Raw genomic sequence first — 21348 nt, 5'->3', positions numbered from 1 at the left:
CTAATTCCTTGATTGCCGCCTGACGCAATATCCGCTCGTTAACGCCGATTTCTGAATTTCCACGTTCCCGGTATTTTCGATTGGACGCGTAACTACGAGTGCGCCGTATAAACCGAGTCATAATTCCATTTTGGCCGAAGCGGCGAACTCGTTCCTCTCGTGAGACAGGAAAGTTGAATCGTCGGTCAAAGAACATATATTTAATTAGAATTTAGTTAATTTTTTTCTCACTCTTTTTTTCACGAAATGCATGTTAATGATAATTTTATGGTGATAATTGTTTTTATTGGACAATTTACTATATAGTTATAAAAAATATATGTATGTATGTATAGACAAATTATGTAAAAAGGAAAATATGAAATTATTTATATTTTGTTGGTAAAGTATTAACGGTATAATTAACTTTCAGATTCTACGTACATTTAATGTATATCAAATTTAGTTCAGAACAGATAACGATGTTGAAAAAATAGTAAAAATTAAAAAAAGATTTAGTATAAATTACTTATTAATGTATCCTTGGATTGAATTTAAAAGAAATGTTTAGCTTGTTTTTGATTCCATTCAAATCAGGAAAGTTTGAAAGAGTTAAAAAAAAGATGTTGCGAGTTATCCAATTATATAATTTTAATTAAATGTTTTCAAACATTAAAAGTTTTTTAAATTAAATATTTTTATGAGAAGTCTAAATCTGTCACTTTTTTAGTAAAACAATAACATCCAATGTTATTGTAGGCTAATGAGAATAAATAGCGCGTAATAGCAAATATTTTGAACTAGTCAATATATGTGGCTGCGTTCAAAACTGTATGGACTTTATCATTTTTAACTCTCGTGGTCCAACATTTTTTTTACTGGCACAACATTTTTTCTAGTCCAACCGGGTCACTAGTGGCTGATTGTATTTTTTTTCAAAGGATTTTTGGCTGTAAAAAATCTGGAAAAATTCTGATACACATTTTCAACATTCAAAAATACGATTTTACAATGATATGACCCGAAACGTTTTTTCCTATTTTTGTACATGTCCGAATTTGAGGTAGAATAATTCCAAATTGAAAATTTGCCTGGGTCTTTCAAGCCTCGGTTGAACGGAGGGTTAATATTTTTTGCTACAAGATATACATCTTAAATATAAATATAAATTTTTTATAATGAAACTACAGAATTTTTTAAATAGAATTTGAAATTCTTATTGTTATTTAAATTACATTTGAAAGTTATAGACATCAACTTTTATCCGAATTTATTTGGATGATTTCTTTGCGATTTTATATCTTAACGATCTTGATTAAGAGGGTTGAATATACCTGCAGAGATATCTCTTGGCATTGCGACTCGCACCGCGAAACCTGTCCGTTTGTATGCAGGGCAGCCGTGCCCTTGCTGACTTCGATGTATGACTGGGCATTGTTAGCAGTGTCTCATCGGTTGTATGTGAAATTCACGCAAAAGTATGATGTTTAAGTGCCGAGGATGCTCATAAAATTGCTAGAACGGAAACACATACTTCTTGTATCTTGATGCTACTCGATATCGCAAGATTTTTTACGTAAATACATTCTAAAGTGTAGTATCTACAAACCTAATATCTTAATGCTTTTTATTGCAGTTGCAATACTGAGATCATTTTTTTTTTTTAAAGAAAAAAGGGCAGTATTGAACATGTTCTAATTCTTTTTAACAAGTACAATGTGTCTTTTATTTAACAAATTAAATTTTCCGATATAGACTTATTCATCGATAACCAGCGACCTTTGCTCGGGATAATCGTGTTTTCACATTGGGACGGACTCGTTGGAAAGGACGGCATTTTCACGAGCGGCGCCTAATTAGGAGTTACGAATGGCATGCAATCGTGACTATCGGACGGTCTGTGGAGCCCTACCCAGTTATTTTTAATTCAATCAACGTCGCGAGACTGCCGCTTGTCTCACGCTGTGTCGTGAACGGTCGCCGAGACGGATTTGAATACGCACATGCCAAATGCTGTACGCGGGGGACTCGCGAAGGCTCTCTCTCGTCGAGTCATCGATCCGTTTGTCCGGCTCGCTTGGGATCCCGCGGCAATAAATAAGGGGAGACGAGACGAGCAGAGCGGGACGACAGTCGCGATGTCGCGCGGAATGCATCGGCTTCTGTCAAACGGGTGCAGAGACGAAGACGACCATGACGACGACGACGACGACAGCGAGGTATCGTTGAATGCACCGGGCGGAACGTACGCTGATCCCAGTCTAGATTGCATTAAGGCTTTTCCAAAATGAGCGATTCCGAGACCTGGGACTTTCTTTCCATCTCTCTCTGCCCGATCTCTCTTCTCTCCTTCTGTCTTTGTCCTCCTCTCTAGATGGACCATCCTCCACTCGACTACTAACGACTCCCAAATGCGGACAACTGAAATTCCGACGCCTCTCTCGTGGTTATCTGGACTCAATTGACCCGAGGATGTGGTGGCAAAATTGCGACACTAGTAAAAAATGCCTTTTTGAACTGAATTTCAACGAAACAGGAATTTCAACAAAACGCTGATATTGCTTTTCCGTTTTATGAGAGATTGAAAAGAGGAATTTTTTTTATTATCTATACGTTTTATATGTGAAATACAAAATATATTTAAAAACGTTGAAAATAGAGAAGATAGTTTTCTAAAGTACAATTGAAATAAGTTTAACATATTATTTTGTCAAAATATCAAATTTTAATATTTAATCATTTTGCAATGATAATTTTAAATAATGTCCAGCAAACAAGCTGATTTTAATTATTTATCTTCATTTTGACGTAAAAAATGACATTTTTAATACCCAAATTATTAAATGAGAACAAGTAACGTCAGCTTATTTGTTAGATATTGTAGCTTTTCCATAATATAATATATTTTGGACAAATAATCGCAATATCTTGTTGTATTTGAGCATTTTTCTTATCAAAAAATAACTATCGACCGCGTAACTTCTTGTTGCATCTAGACGACTCGCGCGAGTAACTTTTCGCGGGCACTGCGCTTTCTCGTTCTTTGTGGAGAAATAGCGGCCGGCGGGACTTATCTCGTTTAAGTTTCCCCGGTTACGTGGAATCGCGGATCGCGCCGCTTTACCCTCTCCGTTCTTACCCTCGAGCGTTTTGAGGGTGAAACTCGTTTCGTCCGCTTATATCCTCGAGAGCAAAGTGCCGCGGGGAGAATGTGCGTCTGTGTGAGCGCGCGTATGTGTGGAAAGGGGTGGGCTCTGAGGGGAGTTACGGGTGCCTGGTGAGCTGCTTGATGTCGGCCGATAGTTCATATGCCGAGTGTCATGGACTACGTGACCGGTTTGACAAAAGTTGGCTTGAAAATTCGGAGACACGCGCATTTATTTCGTGGCCCATTCCCCACGAGATTACATCCTTCGCACGCGTTTTCCTTACCCCCTTCTCTATCTTCCTACAAAATAGCTCGATCGAACCGAGTATGTATGGAAATTGAATATAAATTGTTAGAGACGCAATTTCAATTTCCTGCTATTATCCATCACCTTCGTAAAAGGCTATCTTTTGTATTTTCAGGAAAGTCTTGTCTTGCAATATTCTATTTATATCTCATCTAAATTTTCACATCACATATCATCGTTGTTTTTATTTAATTCAAATACATTTTATATTATCTGGATGAATTTTCTGAATCCCAAATTCTAGATTTAATTCTTTAGGAGAAAGGAAGTTTCCCCCTTTATTCCCCTTTATTTTCTTCATTCTTTTTGGAAGGGTGAATTAAGCTGTCGATGATGATGCCGCAGAACCATGGCTAAATTATTTTAATTTTACGTCCGCATTCAATGGCCGTTTCTTGGCGGGCTATTCTTTTCGTATAATTGCAGTTTTAATCCGCCCAGCAAACCGGGAAACCCAGTTTCGCCGGGACATTCTGCGTGCTAATCCTTCTCTCCTTTGCTTTCTCCCTTCTTGAATTACCAACGATTTTTGCTTACCACGAGAAATTAGAGATCGGATGCAAAATTAGTCCATAAAATTCTGCAGTAAGAATTTATTTTGAACAAATTTTGCGATATAATATCATGAAATTAATAATAGAAAAAGTTTACGAAATGTTGCTTGTAAAATTATGTTCAATAATTATTTATATAATAATAAAATACCATATATATATATATATATATATATATATATATAAATAAAAATAGAAAAACTTTTGTTTATCATGAATTTATCTTTACAAAAAGATATTAATGAAAACGTATGATATCAAAAAGGTAAAAGAAGAAAGTCGATAAAAAATAAATGCAAATTACATACTATATGTTTGTGAAAATACTTGTATTGTCTTTATTATTTAATTGAACGGTATATACAGATATGTACAAATTGTATTTCGTGTTACCGCAAATTAGCGAGCTAAATGCGTCGTCTAGACGGATTGTACTCTCATTTCCGTATGCGGTTAAGATATTTTCACGGGTGCCAACGTATCGTTCGTCCATTGAAGTTTACCTTCCGCGCCGGATCCGGATTTGATTAATTACCCGGAAGCGTGAGAGTTGTTACCACGGCAAGCCGCTTACACTCGACTTTCGATCCTAAAACTTTGTTTCACTGTAGCAGCGAGTATCTAACAGTTTGCAGTGCCACGACGTAAATCGCGGCGATAGTTATCAGTAATTGTTGGTGTTAGTTATTTATTGCATGTTTGGAACTAATTGGAAAATTTAAAGCTTAAACAAAGAGAGTGGCGAGGAGAGGGAAAAGGGGAGAGTGGGAGGGGGAGAGTGAGAGAGAGAGAGAGAGAGAGAGAGAGAGAGAGAGAGAGAGAGAGATATCGTTATTTATTTAACTCTCAGAGAGAATAAATTTTCTCAAACCGTATTCTTAAGAATAAAAATACAAAAACGTATGTAGTTAATCTTTTGCAAAAGTAACAAGTGACAAAGAACATAAAATAAAAAGAAACAAATAAGAAGTTACAGAAAAAATAGAAAAAAGAGAGTCATTAGGTAAGATAGAAGATATATAGCAATTAGTATAAATAATTATGAAATATGTATATGAATAATTAAATATTGTTCATAACACTTTTGATGTGAAAAATTAGGGAAAATGATCGTACAGTTTATTACATACGTAGAATGAGAGATTAATAAGGGAGCAGAAAGTTGAATACAAACTTATATTGATAACTACCTATTTTCATTCTGTTTAGACATATGTCTTTATAAACTTATGATACTTTTTTTTTTTAGTATAGTACTGAATACCGACTTCTAGTTTAACAATAATCGCTTTTTTGGACGAACATTATAATATCATGGCATTTCAAAATTCTATTGTACAAGCATTGAGCCATTGTAGAAATGAAAAATCTGACAAAATTTTATAAAATTTAACCAATGCGAATTGGAATAAATATATAAAGGCGCGGTGCAACGATCTTCTCCTTACTTCTCGCAATAGTATACTCCCGTCAAACAATCACGTCTCTCATCACATTTACGTTTGGTTTTACATCCTTGTAATCCACGGGCAATTAACCTCCTCAGCTTCTATTCTGTCCTACCAACCAAGAGCCCTCCACCTTCGCGTACGATTTTTCTTCGCGCTAATCCAGTTACCTCGATCGCAGATCTTTCTGGCTTTTCCTCGGCGCCTCCTCCATACCGGGGATTGATAATTCAATTAGACGGTTCACACAGTTGATTTAACTACCGGGTCTTTCCGTGCTGCCGCTCTCCGGCATTGGGATTCACAATTCAATTAGAAGTTAAACGCCGGTAGCTCTGTACAAGGTATCCGAGTTATCCTCTACAACTCTGCGGCGCACCCACCCCCTTGCATTCACTGCCTTTTCCCTTCTCTTTGCCGTTCCTTTTCTTCCTTCTTTTTCTTTCTGCTGGTGGAGTGGAGGTGAATCGATCTCATAATCTGGCTCTCTGTGCGCCTTCGTTTTTTTTTTTTTACTCTAATAAAGTATACAGTTTGAATAAAAATAATGGGGCGTGGTACTTGAAAAAGAAACTCCTTCATAATTGTGTGTCGCTCTGATTGTTCCGTCGTGTCGCGATCTTTTCTTCTTCCAGTGCTGGATAATTTTTTAGCTACTTTTTTTTAGCTTTAGCTTGATTTGAACGCACGTGCACTATAGATTTCATTCTATCTGATTGTTCATTACATGCGGAAGAAAAATAGAACGGAGCTTACAACACGTGAGCGTTTGAACCAAACGCAGTCTTTGTCCTGCAATTCTATTCTGTTTTATTTTGTATTGTACTTGTAGAAAAGTTTCGAGTACTTGTGTTGAATCGAACGTCATCAGAATTGAGAATCAGTTTTGATAACATCGCTCTTTTGCTGCAATTTTATTTTATTAGGTTTATTTGTTTTATTATTGCAATCGTAACAAATTAAAGAGGAAATAAAGGAAACTGTCTAAATACGAAGTAAAAATTAGAAAGAACCTTTAATTTATAACATTTTTATTACTTATTCGAAAAAAATAACATTCGTGACGTGTCTGAAAGTAATGCGAGTACTGTTCAAAATTGCATATCATGTATAACATAAAATTACTTTTGCTATTACCATGCCTAAAAAGAGAATATAAAAAAATAAGTGGCTGTTTGCGGGTAGCTACTTTATATGCTTCGACAGACTTTATTACGTGCCAGAATTTATTTCTTTTTAAATTCAATATGGTAGACATCACCACAGACAATCTATAAATCAACGAACATTCTCAGCGCACAAGGTTGCACATTTAACATCACTTTGCGGTCGGCCAGTTTTGCGATTAGCACGTTGAAAACATGTATGAGGTTTGACCAGACGGGGGTTTAAACGGGCCCGACGCGATACGACGTGCATTGGGATTTATCTTAATGAAATTTTCGGACTTGTGATCATGCATTCCTTGTTGTACTGCGACTTAGACTTAACGGTATTCATTCACTCGGCAGGGCCCGTGATGCGCGTTTTGCAGCGTTCCTTCTTAATGAATAACATTTAACTGTGTCGTCTCGGAATTCTCTGAAAGCGACGCGCGAGCCATTGTCGATCGTAAACACCGGAATGTCGAAATCGATTGACGATTTACCGTAGATTGTCCTTTAGCGACGCAGAAATCTCGCGATAGAAACGCGCATTCTCAGCGACATTTTTCACTTATCTTGGCATGCCACTTTTTTCAAACGCTGTTCTGTGCAATTGTACGAAATTTGTATGATGTTTACTTCCGATGTTACTATCCGATGACGATATAAAATTACAACAGACCGCGTTAGTTGATCTAATGAAAATTTTCATAAATTCCATAAATTGTCGAAAATTAAATTTTAACTTGTGAGTTTCGTGCTCATTTGTATCTTACTAATTAAATACAATTTTAGTAAAATAATGATATCGTTCTCTTATTTAAAAATACACAATTCAAAAAATTAAATTTAAAGAAAAATCGGAAAACTATTTTTTAATTTGATAGAAAATTATTACTTAATCAAATAATATCAGTAAAAGAATGTATTTTTAATATAATCACAAATTTTTTTTAAGATTTTACAATTTAAACAAATGCCATAGTTTTTTAATTATAATGATTTTGATATTAAAGAAAATTTTTTTCTGAGTTATAATACGCTTTTGACAACAAAAAGTTAAATCAGTTTATTTTTCATAATTAATAGCTCAATATTTACTGGTCTCATTAATGATAATAACTCGAAGATCATATTTTTTTAATTATGTTACTTTTAAAGTAAAGGAGCGATATAAGTTTTTCATTTCTTTTTTAAGAAAGTAAAAAGGCACAACATTGTATCATATATAATTTTATTCGCTCAATTTTTTATCCTGCACACTGATTTTATTAATTTGCACGTATTACGCAATACGTTATTGATGAACTTATATAACACCTAGTAAAATATGAGTGTTAATCACATCGTCACATGTACAATAACTTGGCTGTGTTGATTAGAATAGAGCGTTTTTACGAACATTTAGAGACGCACATTTTATGAGAACTTCGAAGTTGAGACGGGTGCACGTTTCTGACATTTACGACAGCATAAAAGAGAACTTTCGGCTAAATTACAAAATATCTTTTGAAGCCCGTATTTCACATTTCTGTATAGGTCATGGTACAAAAGACAACAAAAAGTATTTTATTGTAAAGAATATGTCATGAAAAAAGAGCTTTCTGATTAAATATCGCATCTGTCTTTGCATTGTACGAGTAATGCAACCGAATTTTACATATATGTATAATTTCACGAATGAGTTTTTGTAAGGTAATACATTGAGTCTTTTCAAATTCGTTACTACAAACTCGGTATAAAATATTTTTATTGATTTTATTTTAATTGATTTTTTAATTTAATCACATAAATTTTGTCTTTGAAAAGAATTCTTCAGAATTTTACGCGTAATGTAGATTTTTAGAAAATTTTGTCCTTAAAATCTTACTCCTAAAATATGACTTGTTGGAAAATTTTCTCGTATTAAAAGTTCTCAGAAAAGTTTGTCTGTGAGAAACTTTCAGATTCTCAGAGAATTTGATCCTTAAAAAACCAGATTTTTTCAGATTTTATTTTTACTTTAGAGTCAATTTAAAGCACCACAATAATTTGACAATTTCACTGATATTAACGATTTCTCGCTAGATTCGTTACTATATTGTGTTCGCGATTATAAATGATCATGTTTAACGGTCTTGACTTTCGCTTACGTGAATATGTTTGTTAGAAGTGATGTCGATGATAGTACGAGACACGCGTGGAAAGTAATGCACAATGCATCCGTGGAAATTGACAATTGAGTCCGGCGTGCACTTAATTATGCTTTACGTCGCTGCAGACGCTTGTAACAAGGCGAGTTAATCAAAATCATTTGTGTCACTGCACAAATGGCTTTCATCTGCGAGCCCGCACAACCGGTTTATCGTCAATAGGAAACTTCCTGAAACACCGCGTGATTCGTCTGTGAAGCATGCCATTAATGGCCGACGTGCCGTATAAACAGAATTTGTAAATTAACAATGCACCGCTAGTAATGTAAATCACTAATTTCCTTTGACACGTTAAACTAATTTTTATCTGTGAATGTACTGAGAAAAATATCTGGTTGGATTAGTTGGAATTCTGGTTGAAAATGGACAAATTAGAATATTCTTGTTCAAATTATCAGAATTCTTGTTGAAATATGCGGATTGATGTAATTAGAATTTCCTGATTTATTGGAATAAATCTATTAAAATAAAAAGTATGTTCTTTAAAGCGCTATTTAACATTAGTAAATGTAAAATTTTGAATAATTATATTTTATAGTCGGATTAAAATATAATATTCCATTTTTGTAATTTGATTAATGAAATTGGATTTTCATAAATTAATCAATATGTTTTTATAATACTTCTTTACTTTTATCATAGATTTTTTTTATTGCTATACTGGACGTACTAAAACTTTTCATTTCGCTCTTTTATTAAACGCCAAACATGTACTTAAATTTTAGTTCACGTACAAAAAGTGTACACTGTAACTGTTATAAAAAATAGACTTTTTAATGTATAAAAACAACCAGTAAATGTTACTTATTGTGCATTGATACTCACACGTGTATATTATGCTTAACATGACGTTTTTCTTTTACTGTAATCCCTCGTTTAGAGGGGTTGACTTAGTCGAATTAAATTAAAATGCGTATTATGCATGTGATCTAATTCATTTTGCGCTCGGAGCTTGTTTGTATATTTTCGAAGTACTGTAAACATTTAAGGCATGCATACGCAAGGAGATATAAATTTTCATGTATATATACATTTTAACAATGTTTTTAAGTATTGATGTGTGTTTGCGCCTTTTAATGACAGTTTAATATTGTGTTATATTATTGTTGCTCAATCTTCTTTATCATGTAAAATACTGAACAACGACAATATAACAATACTGTCGTCAAGAGGTATAGAATCGGGGTATTGGGGTCAGCTTAGCAAATAAATCCAAAATATTACTCGCAATATGCTCTCCTTGACTGCCTTGAATATAAATTGTCGCCGGCAATATCCGCTCCTGCTATCGATATTAATCGCGACGGACGCGTCGTCACCAATTACGGCGATATTCGCATTAATGCGTAGCTCAGCTTCGGCGTTACGCGGATGCAATCGACATCGCTAATCGTCCATGAAAATACCGGTATATACCGGTCTCTCACCTGCGACATATTTCACCAATCTTGACAGGTTGACGGATACGTCAACGAACTCGAACCGGTCTCTCTATTTGAAAAGATTTGACTAGATAGAAAGTGTGACGGTTGTATAACTGCGTAATATCGAACTTGATATATTATCTTTTCGTATAGTAACAAGCAGACACCTGCGGCCTATTTCATAAATGATAGATGAGCCAATATATCAAATCAACGATCTGTCTATTTGAAGGAATTTAACGCCATGGCTGTAGGTACCGATAGCTAATTGTCAAATTTATTTATTTGTTTAATATTAGTTATGAAATATATTCTATTTATTACAAAAGCTCGGTTCATGTACAAAAAGCTAATTTAATTAATTAAAGAAATTAAAAAATAAAATATCATATAGTGTGTGTACGTGTTTTATGAATAATATTATTTATAAAAATATATGAATATATATAAATGTAAATATGAGTAGTATATATGATGTAAATATGAACATTAAAAGCCTTAAATTTTTTACTATAATAATAAATAATCTTTTTGTTTTTTGCTATCAAATGGAATGTATCAAATGTAACAATTATGCTTATTAATTGTGTTACATTATCAAATTTCTTAGTATAGACCTTCTAATTATTATCCTTCTAATTATCATCAGATTACTGTTCGTATTTGCCGGCTTCTTGTAAATGCTTTACTGCACGGTTGTCTAATGTGCTCAACTAAATCGACACCGTTATGATACATGCGCGTCTTTTGTCGCACCGTGAGAAACGCACAATGCGAGCGTACGCACGCAGATTGCATCGAACCAAGCGGGACTGCCGCACTTTTGTCTTTGATTCTTTAATACAATATACGGGGTGTTCAGCAGGAAAACATCGAGTATTAACTTAATCAGATGCGAAATATATTTGATACGAGTAATATTATAGATGATATTTCTGACTTAAGAAACTTTTCAAGTTGCCTACGTATTTATACCTTCCAAAAATTAATTTATGTTGATTACGATGTTTTACAATTTACATCAAATGAATTTAAAATTATTTAAATGTAAATTTATACAAACAAAATTATTTTTAAGTCATTGTCTTTCTTTTAATTGCTATATGCCATTATCCGCGTTACAGAATCAATAGATCATTTAGTTAGGTACACCTTGTAGATTTACTCTGTGTATCTGTTTGCTTGCTTCTTTGCGGGGAGAAATACGCGACTTTGTACAGTGTCGGCATCGCGTACTCCGATGCGCATATAAGGTGCCATTGTTTTCGATGACTGGTGATATTATTTGACTTCGAAGATCGGAGCTTCGCCGACGAGTCACGATCATTTTTTATTCTATTATCGATTGACTTAAAAGCTCGAACAAGAAAGTAATCAATCAAAAGCGTTCCACTATCAAATTCGTGATGTATTAAAAATTAATTAGATTAAAATTTAAAAAAAAACAGCATAAATGAGAGATTACCTCATAACGCAGCAAAACTTTTGTAAATTGTTATATTAATTTCTTCAGTCTCAACACTAAATTAAATGATAGTAGCTATAATAAGATTGAATAGAACCGTTTATATGAATATATGAATGATAACTATTTACATAATCCATCCAAAAGAGAGAACTAGCTGTGAAAATGAAAAAAGATATGTTTTTAACAAGATCTATTTACAGTCTCTGTGAAGTTAGCACCTCAACTTTAAAAATCGGAAATTTTAATAACAGTACTGCTTGCACCCGCAATAGTTCTAGAGTTCCTGATAGGTTTCATCAATAGTACTGTTGATTTAGGCCAAAAATTTTAAAAAATACAAATATGCGGTGCTAACTTCGCGTGGCACCGCAAGATTTGAGAAAGCCGATTTTTATGACGGAATCTCACAGTACTCGAAGAGTACTACAGTTCCTGATCGATTATAATAATATAATAGTATACCGGCCATTAAATATTTTTAAATAAATTTTTAAAAAAAGAGCTCGCACCTCAACTTTACAAAAAAATTACTTTTTTTTTGCGCCATTTTGTAGTACTCGAAGAGTTCTACAGTTCCTGATCGGTTTTAGTGACATTACCCACCTTTTTAATATGTTCAAAACAATTCTTCGATCCGCGCGCTGGCACCACACATCAAGAGTAAAGTGCCTCCAAACAGTCATTACTGGCCGACTTTTCGACTTTTTCCGACAGTACTACAATAGTTCCGAAGAAATATGCAGGTGTCGACCCGAGTACTCCTGGTTTAATATGTTTAAATAATTTTTTAATTTTTCGCTGGCACCGCACGTCAAGAGTATAATGCCTCTAAACAGCCAGTACTCGCGTCGAAACCTACATATTTCCTCGGAATTATTGTAGTACTGTCGGAAAAAGTCGAAAAGTCGGCCAGTACTGGCCGTTTAAGGGCACTTTACTCTTGACGTGCGGTGTCAGCGAAAAACTTAAAAAATTATTTAAACATATTAAAAGAGGAGTACTCGGGTCGACAACTGCATATTTCTTCGGAACTATTGTAGTACTGTCGGAAAAAGTCGAAAAGTCGGCCAGTACTGACTGTTTGGAGGCACTTTACTCTTGATGTGTGGTGCCAGCGCGCGGATCGAAAAATTGTTTAGACATATTAAAAAGGTGGGTAGTGTCACTAAAACCGATCAGAAACTGTAGTACTTTTCGAGTACTACAAAATGGCGCAAAAAAAAATAATTTTTTTTCAAAGTTGAGGTGCGAGCTCGGAGCTCTCTTTTTAAAAATTTATTTAAAAATATTTAATGGCCGGTACTATTGTTATAATCGATCAGGAACTGTAGTACTCTTCGAGTACTGTGAGATTCCGTCATAAAAATCGGCTTTCTCAAATCTTGCGGTGCCACGCGAAGTTAGCACCGCATATTTGTATTTTTTAAAATTTTTGGCCTAAATCAACAGTACTATTGATGAAACCTATCAGGAACTCTAGAACTATTGCGGGTGCAAGCAGTACTGTTATTAAAGTTTCCGATTTTTAAAGTTGAGGTGCTAACTTCACAGAGACGTCGGCCGGTCTATTCCAACCGAATAGTTCGCCATATTTAACTCTGAGATTGAGTTGGTTTAAGTCAATTCCAGTTCATTTTCCTGATATTTTTTAGGATATATGATTCGTGTATACACACACACACACATTGTGACTTTATATATATTTTCTACAAATCAAATTAAATTAATATCTATTTATACAGAAGCAGAGTTTCCGTATTTAATAATTAGGTATTCGAAAGCAGGGCAGTTCTTGTAGCGAAAAAAATTAAGTGGTGTCGAATGTGTTTTTTTTTTATTTGAAATGTAAAGTTTCGAATACAAAGTAACGTTCTTGGAAACAATATTTCGTGTTAAACAGTCCCCACGAGATATTCGAGAAAGCCTGTTCTACGTGCTTGAGGCGTGCGACGAATTTCTCTTTGTGCATTCGGATTTATCGTTCGTAATCTCTCGCCGTAAAAACGCGCGGCGAAGTGAAAAACGGAAGTTTAAGGGCCCGATAAATCATAGTTTGGGGTTCTAAATTTTGGGTTTAGGATTTTGCGTTCGTGGTTGCGCATTACCTTTCCGGCGTTTTGTTATACGGAGGCAGCAGTTTGTTGAGGAGGGAAGGGAGGGACTCGTAAAGCGAACGTAAATTTTCAACGTTTAGGCCGACCGACAATCGATTATTACTTTGTGCTCGTGTGGATGCTCCAGCAAGAACGATAAACTACGAATGGTCCTCGCGAAGCGACGCCTTTTAAAGTGCTATAATTCATTCCCACCTTCTCTCTTCTCTCCCACTTAACTCCAGAATGCGTAACGTGCATCGGTTTAATCCAACCATTATTTTTATTGCAAATTTCATGACAATTTTATTGCAAAGGATTTATCAGTCTAAAGTTTTGCACCAAGATATAATTTAAGAAAAATTTTACAAGATGAAAAATATCGTATTTATGGAAAATATTCTTTTTATGAGAATTTTATTTAATCACAACATATTATTATTTTTAATAACATTACGTGAACTATCGAAATGCGATAGTGAATTAACATGTGATGAGAAAGGAATGGTCCGTTTGAAAAGAACAGATTCTGTTCTCTCCGAAGAAATCGTGGTAAGGGGAATCGAGAACAGGTTTCTACATTCTAAGAGAACAGCGTGATTCGACTTCGTGGGTAGCTTCGGTCCTCCGAATCCGGGAGCTGAATGCAAGAGGGCCAGCTCTTATAATGAAGCGATAGAATGCGAAAAATATTCGAACACGACATGCTCGTACTTCTCGAAGAATCATAAAAAAGAGACGTCGAGTGAGAGAAAGAGGGTAGATGTTACAAGTCAACAAAGTTTCTGAAAAGTGATTCACTGCTAGTGTAACGAGTTTTCGCCAATACATCACATCTAATAAATTACACTTACATCTAATAAACATTTTTGTATTTTAGATGTGCTATATATATATAGCGTACTTATATATATATATATATATATATATAGCTACGTAAAAATATATTTCAACATGTGACAAATATGGTATATATAATCGTAGTACTCATAATTGAACTTTTTGAAATTGTATGCATTTTAATATCCATAAATAACATTAATTAAAAGAAAAAATTCTATTTTTGGCGGAAATAGATCTCGACGTGCTTAATAATAATATTCATTTTATGTAGATTTACAAATACATTTTCAAATTATATAATCTGCATGTTTTGACTCAATTAATTTTGAAATATAACCGTAAACTAAAAAAATGATATCATATAAATACAAATTATATTGATCGTTAATTTAATTAAGGTTATAAAATCGTTAATTTATTAAAGATTATAAAATTGCATTATGATTGATAAAGAAATCATAGATGGTTTTGTACAGAGGAAGCATTGGAAAGCGTTCTCGTATTTCTCGAACTGATATCTATATTTCGCGCGCGAGAGAGAAAAATAGTTTCATCAAACGTAAGATTGCCGAAGGTGATCGTGGATGACGAGCGACGTTCACACGGGAGGGGGCAGGATGGGTGGCGGTTTAGAGCCAACGGGGACGTGGAGGCATTCATAGAAGACGATTTGCGGACCGGGCTCTGGATCTTCGGTACCTTTTTACCCTTTTCCCTGAGCGGCATCGCGGTCTGGAAGGGGCGCGAAGGATGAGGAGAAGTGGGGGACGGGGGACCGGAAGAACTGGAGAGTGTTATTAGCGAGTCGACCCTGGCGGCTGCCACGACGGACCACACACATCGTCGCGTCGCGAAAAGGGAGAAGCAGAAAGATAGCGAGAGACGGAAAGAGAGATGGAGAGAGAGAGAGAGAGAGAAAGAGAGACAGAGAGACAGCGAGGAAGAATAGAAACGCGAAAGGAAGGGAGAAGAGAGATGTGAGAGATAAAGAGATAAAGAGAGAAGCGAGGAAAAGAGAAAGCAGCAGACGATTATTTGCGACCGTTGCGTGGTCCTCTGAACCTTGTTTCTTCCTTCCTTCCTTCCTATATTCGCGGCTGTCTTGAATACGGCGACCCAGCGAAGTAATAATGATGAAATCATTATTGTGTAATGCCAAATAATCTGAGGGATTTAATTATAATTTTAATAGTATTTTTTTTTAAAGTAATCTCTCTCTCTCAGCAACGCTTTTTTTGGTATTAAATATAAAAAAAGAACTGTGTGTGTGTGTGTGTGTGTTGTGTTTTTTTAAAATAAGAAGTTAAATAGTTTTATAAAAAGTTAAATAATAAAAATTAAGATAAAAATATGAAATGTATTGAAGAAGTTAAAACAAATCCATTATTCTGTGTATAAGTATTGATTTTTAACTGTTTTGTTCGCTCTAGTGTAAAAGCAATAGTATAATTATAAATAATAAAATTTACGTAAATGATTTATGTAAATCTAAAAAAGAGATTGATTAAACCTAAGATTTCAGAAGTTGCAACACTATGTGTTGCTATTTTTTTATTTTTCTTTACGTAGACGAATACACATGATCTTATAAGTAGCAGAAGACGTAACACGTGAAAACAGATATTAGGAAGAAACATTCAAAGAATCATTACGGAAACTTAATCATAACTATAATAAGAACGTAGACCTACTTGAGGCTCTCCGTGACAAAATGCTTCCTCGTGACGAAATGCCACCATGTGCGTGTCTACATGTGAAGATGCACCATTATGCACCCTCTTCACGGATGCCCGTTACGTTTTATGTCTTTATTCCGCGCCGCTGTCGATCAAGATGAAAGCGTTCATGCGACGAGACGCACGCGGGTCCTTTCCGCGAATTCTCGTCACTTGTTCCGATCCGTATTTTGATTGCTGCATCTGTAATTGCAGAGAAAGGGGGTATAAATGGTTGATAATGAACGCTTGTGAAATTGTCCCCGTGTCTTGTAATGCGCCAAACCGGAGAGTTACAATAAGAGCGATGATCGCTGCGAGATATTCAATTGAGTTAGGATAATATAAAATTATTGCATCTTGCTATTGTGTAAGTGCAGATTCTCAAAAACTTAACAGAACGTTAATCCGCTAAATGCTGTCCAAATCTGAATCTATGGATAATCACTGATATCTGATATCATATAGCCAAGTAGGTCACTGGTAATCAGCGAATGAAATGTGAGATCCCTAACCTATAGCTAACCTCTAACTAACCTTGTTTTAGTGCATAAATTCAAGGAATATGGTATTAGAAGATTTAAATTAACGTGCAAATATCAGTGTCTTAATTATCCTATAATGCTTAAACTTTCTTCTTTTTTTATATAGTTAAACTTCACTGATTGATTATCCAGTGCCAAGGATGCCACTAAATAATCAGGGATTATTCATTGATTCAGATTTGTAGAATAATAGTTTCAGGATTTTATAATTTTTCAGTCAAAATCCTCCTTTTTCATTATCTTTTTAGGAATTAACAATAAGTCTAATTGAGGTTAACTGTAGATGTTATTATCGGTTTTTATCTGCACAATTTTATTGTCCAATTATCCAATTATTTATTAATCTCCGATCGTTTACAATAAAAAGATTGCTTTATCGGCTTTCTCCTGTTAATTCTTAGGAACCTTAAAGTAGGGTACATTTGGCTTACCTATGTTATTACGACACCAACACATACATTTCTATCCAAGTGACTCGCACAGTAATAACCACGAACGGTGCCGGGTGTGCGTTTGTCGAGCAGCACCGCAAAACCGCAGGGCAATGCAGGAAATTTTCGGTGAGGAGTATTACTAAGTAATTTGTTCTTTCTTCAGCCTCGCGTGGCACTGGTAGGACAGGGTGGATGGGTGAAAGACGGTCCACCACGTTGCAATCTAGCACAATATAAGCTCCATTCTCTTGACGCGAAAGGAACTCACGATCTTTCTCTTTCTTTCTTGAGGCGACCGCCAGGCAAATCCTTTTCTTCATTCCCTCACTCCTTTGCTCCTCGCGGCTCGCGGCCACCGACGATGAAGAGCAGGTAATTAAAGCAGACAATGTCTTACACGTGATATTAAAGAGCCACAGAACCCCCCGCGTGGCGAGAAATGCGATAGTGAGCAATCGCAGGCTGGTTCCTTTATAATTCTAATGACATTAATATTTCCGCGATAATCTGCTTTTAATTCAGAAATTACACGCATATCGCTCCTTTACTTCAAAAGTGACACAACTCAAAAAATTTAGTCTCACAGAAAACAGAAAAACTATTTATCAACTTCACAAAAAAAGAAATCTATTTTTAACATTTTTTAAATGCCATTTCCGTCGTCTTTGTCTCGCAATCCTTAAAAATCACTTTTCAAGTTGTGACACAATTAAGCTGTGAAATTAAGTTACTTTTGATAATCGATAGGGTAATGCTTATTTGATTTATTCATGGTAATAATTAAAAAATCACGTTTTTCAAGTTTTATTATTTAAGAAAGTATAATATATATTACATTGTATATTCTTATAATTATCTTGATTAATTATAAAAATTTAGTTGATCCTATTTTTCTTTCGTTTATATAGATTTATTTCGGTAAAAAAGAAATTTATTAATTCTTAGGACTTGCAAACTGAAATATTTTTCTGTACATCTCTTTAAAAGAATTCTGAGGTACAATTGACACTTTCGATTACGTGATTGACACTTTCAAGTTATTTTGTTTTACTTTACAAAATTTCTTCGTGCCAAAATGTTGAGGTCTCTTTCGACCCCACGCTATCGCGGGATTAAAATAAATTCTATTTAAAAGCGTCCGTTTAAAGACATAAAGTGAGGTATAAAAAAATGCTTGGACGCCTGGAAGCTCGCTGATATTTTTGCACGCAACGTCGTAAATGGTTAAAGAATATCTCGTATGTAGCCCGCGGGGCAATTGCGGTAACTTTGTTGCTGGCTACAACCTTCGTTATCAGTGTCTTCTCCCTTCCTTTTGCACAATTCTTCAGACGCTCTTTCTTCCGCATTTACCTTTGTCCTCTATGATGTAATTTCTTCGTTTACTTTATTCTTTCGCTTAAGGCTGTTCACAATCTTTCGCAGATTTCGCCAAATTTTCTCGCTCTGCTTCGTGTTACAAAGTAAAACTACATTTTATGAATCTTTTCATTTCTTCTATCGTAAATGTCTAAGCTTTCACTCGGTGGAATCAATAGTGCAATCATTGTTAAATGTATAGCATGAATTTTTACTCGATAGTCAAGAAAAGTGCTTATAATAATTAATATATGTTTAAGTAAATTATTTATATTTATTTACAGAATTAGAAATCTAAATATAAGATTTTTTTTATTCTATTTTATTTATCTATTCAATTACTTAAAAAGAAACTGATTTATCGGGCAATAGTAGTGCAACGTGGATAAATTGCGAAAAACTCAAGAACGCCAAAGTCACGCTTCACTAGTAAATCTCTCGCTACTATTAGAGATCAGCCATTAAGATCCGAATGTCCTGAACGACATCGTTCCTTGCATTTAGATCGAAATCGTTCGAGCTTGCGGAATATTTCGAAGCGAATAGACTCGTTCGAAGGAAATACGAAGTCTCCTCCATTTCTCTTAAAAAAGGCGCAAGGCGGCATTCGTACTCGACATTAGATTATAATAGAATAACAGAACAATGGAAGAAATAAAAAAAAAAACATTTAACCAATTAATAGAATTTAAAAAAAATCTATTTGCGTGTATCTTATTAAAAGTTTGTTATGTGTGTTTTTTGATTGATTTATATCATTTCAAGTGTTTTAATTTTGGACACAATCACGGAATAGTGAATTCTTATAATATATTTACAATTAGTATTCACGCGAGCACGATCAGGTATGTCGCGACCCGCTTTTGCGAGTACAGGGGTTAAGACCTCGCCGCTGCCTCCGTGTCTTTCCTTTTTCCTTGGACTCGCACGTCGGCATATTTCGGTTACATGTATGTATTCGGAATACGAGAGGCTGGCCTTATAACCCTTCGCACACCGTATGGAAGAGTGATTGGGAATGTCGCCGCGGAATCTCGTTTGCGTGCGCGAAACGCGCTTCCCAGGGAGGACCGTTTCGCGGAACGAATTTGATTTAACTCGGTGTTGGCTCGCGCTTTATGGGTCCCCGACGAGCTTTCGGGGATAAAGCCGGATAAGAGAGCGGCCGCAATGGCGCATCCGCGCGTTTTGGAATCTTGTGCCAGGTTCCCATTTAGAATACTGAATTTTGAATTATTGTGCAATTTCTGTTTGAATAAATGGATATAACGGCACAAAATAGATTATCACCCTAGAATTATTTAAACTAAAATAACGTTAATTATTATCTAAAAAGATAGAACATATTGTTTTACTTCTCTCTAAAAAAAAAATATATTCATATAAATTATATCTTTTCTTAAATATTTGTCTTTTACACAAAATTCTATAAATATAATAAAGAATAATATACAAAATAAATTTATTATATATAGGCTTTATTGATTTACAGTGTTAAATAATCGTGCCGGTATATTTATAGAATATTGTAAATAAATACGCCATTGCTTATATCGTTTGGAATGGGGCGGCGGTTGCTCGATGATGCTTCTTAATGCGAATTCTCGCTGTCCTCGGTAGGACTACCGTCGCGAACGAAATAACGCTGTAATGGAATGGCGGGGAGGAAATAATAAAAAGAAAAACGGCTGGTTTCTTCTCGCTTATCTCACAGCCCGCGCGTTCCGATAACTCGCCGACCAATTCATTACGCCGGAACCGCACGTTGGCCCTTTGATGTCGGGAATCGTGTAGAACAGGACTTGCATTTTTTTGCTCGTGCTTGGCTTTCGTCGGAACACGAATTTAAGGGAACAAATGTAACCTTGTTCGTGATCGTGGAATTGTCGCTTTAACTCCCCAATGCTAATAATACTGAAGCGATTCTTATAAAGCATTTAACTGATGTGAAAAAAATACACATATGGGAAATCTCTTGATTTTATAGGACTGTTATTCTAATATATCATATAAATAGGATATTTAAATAAATTTAACATACATATATTTAAAAACATTATGAATAACGTTAAACATCTAATATATTAATATATTTATATAATATCGTCTTCATATTTCTTGTCTCGAATGTATTTTATTAATTTATGTGTATATACTTATATTTCTATATGTAAATGTTATCGATATGTAATATTTTGATTTATGATATTATATAATAGATATTTGGAACACACACACACACACACACACACACACACACTTTCTCTCTCTCTCTCATTCATTTTATCTTGTCTTTTTCGAAAAACAGGACGTTCTAAATTACGCGTTTAATAACAAATGCTAAAAACACAATTAATAATCTCTTTCTTCTCTTATTTTCTCTTTTGCTTTTTATCTTATTCATGCAAAATGTACATCGTGCGTGATACCAGAACATCGTTGCGACGCCGTTTGAACAGCGACCGAGCGTATATTAATGGCTGCGTTCGCGAGCTCGCGCGCGTCGCGCTGTTTTTGCCATCCGTAACATCGTATGCACCCGGCGAGATGCATACGCTACGTGCAGCCTCCGGGCCCGCGTTGCAACTTCATTCCCGTCATTAAGTCGCGCTGCCTTTTTATTTTTGCGCCCGTTATTTCGTGTCCCGTAGCCGGTTCTTGCTCCGCGCTCAAGAGGCGTCGCGTCGATGTGTA

The sequence above is a fragment of the Cyphomyrmex costatus genome, unplaced genomic scaffold (assembly GCF_001594065.2).
Source record: "Cyphomyrmex costatus isolate MS0001 unplaced genomic scaffold, Ccosl1.0 scaffold112, whole genome shotgun sequence".
NCBI classification, from domain to species: domain Eukaryota; kingdom Metazoa; phylum Arthropoda; class Insecta; order Hymenoptera; family Formicidae; genus Cyphomyrmex; species Cyphomyrmex costatus.
Note: the sequence above shows the minus strand (reverse complement) of the source record.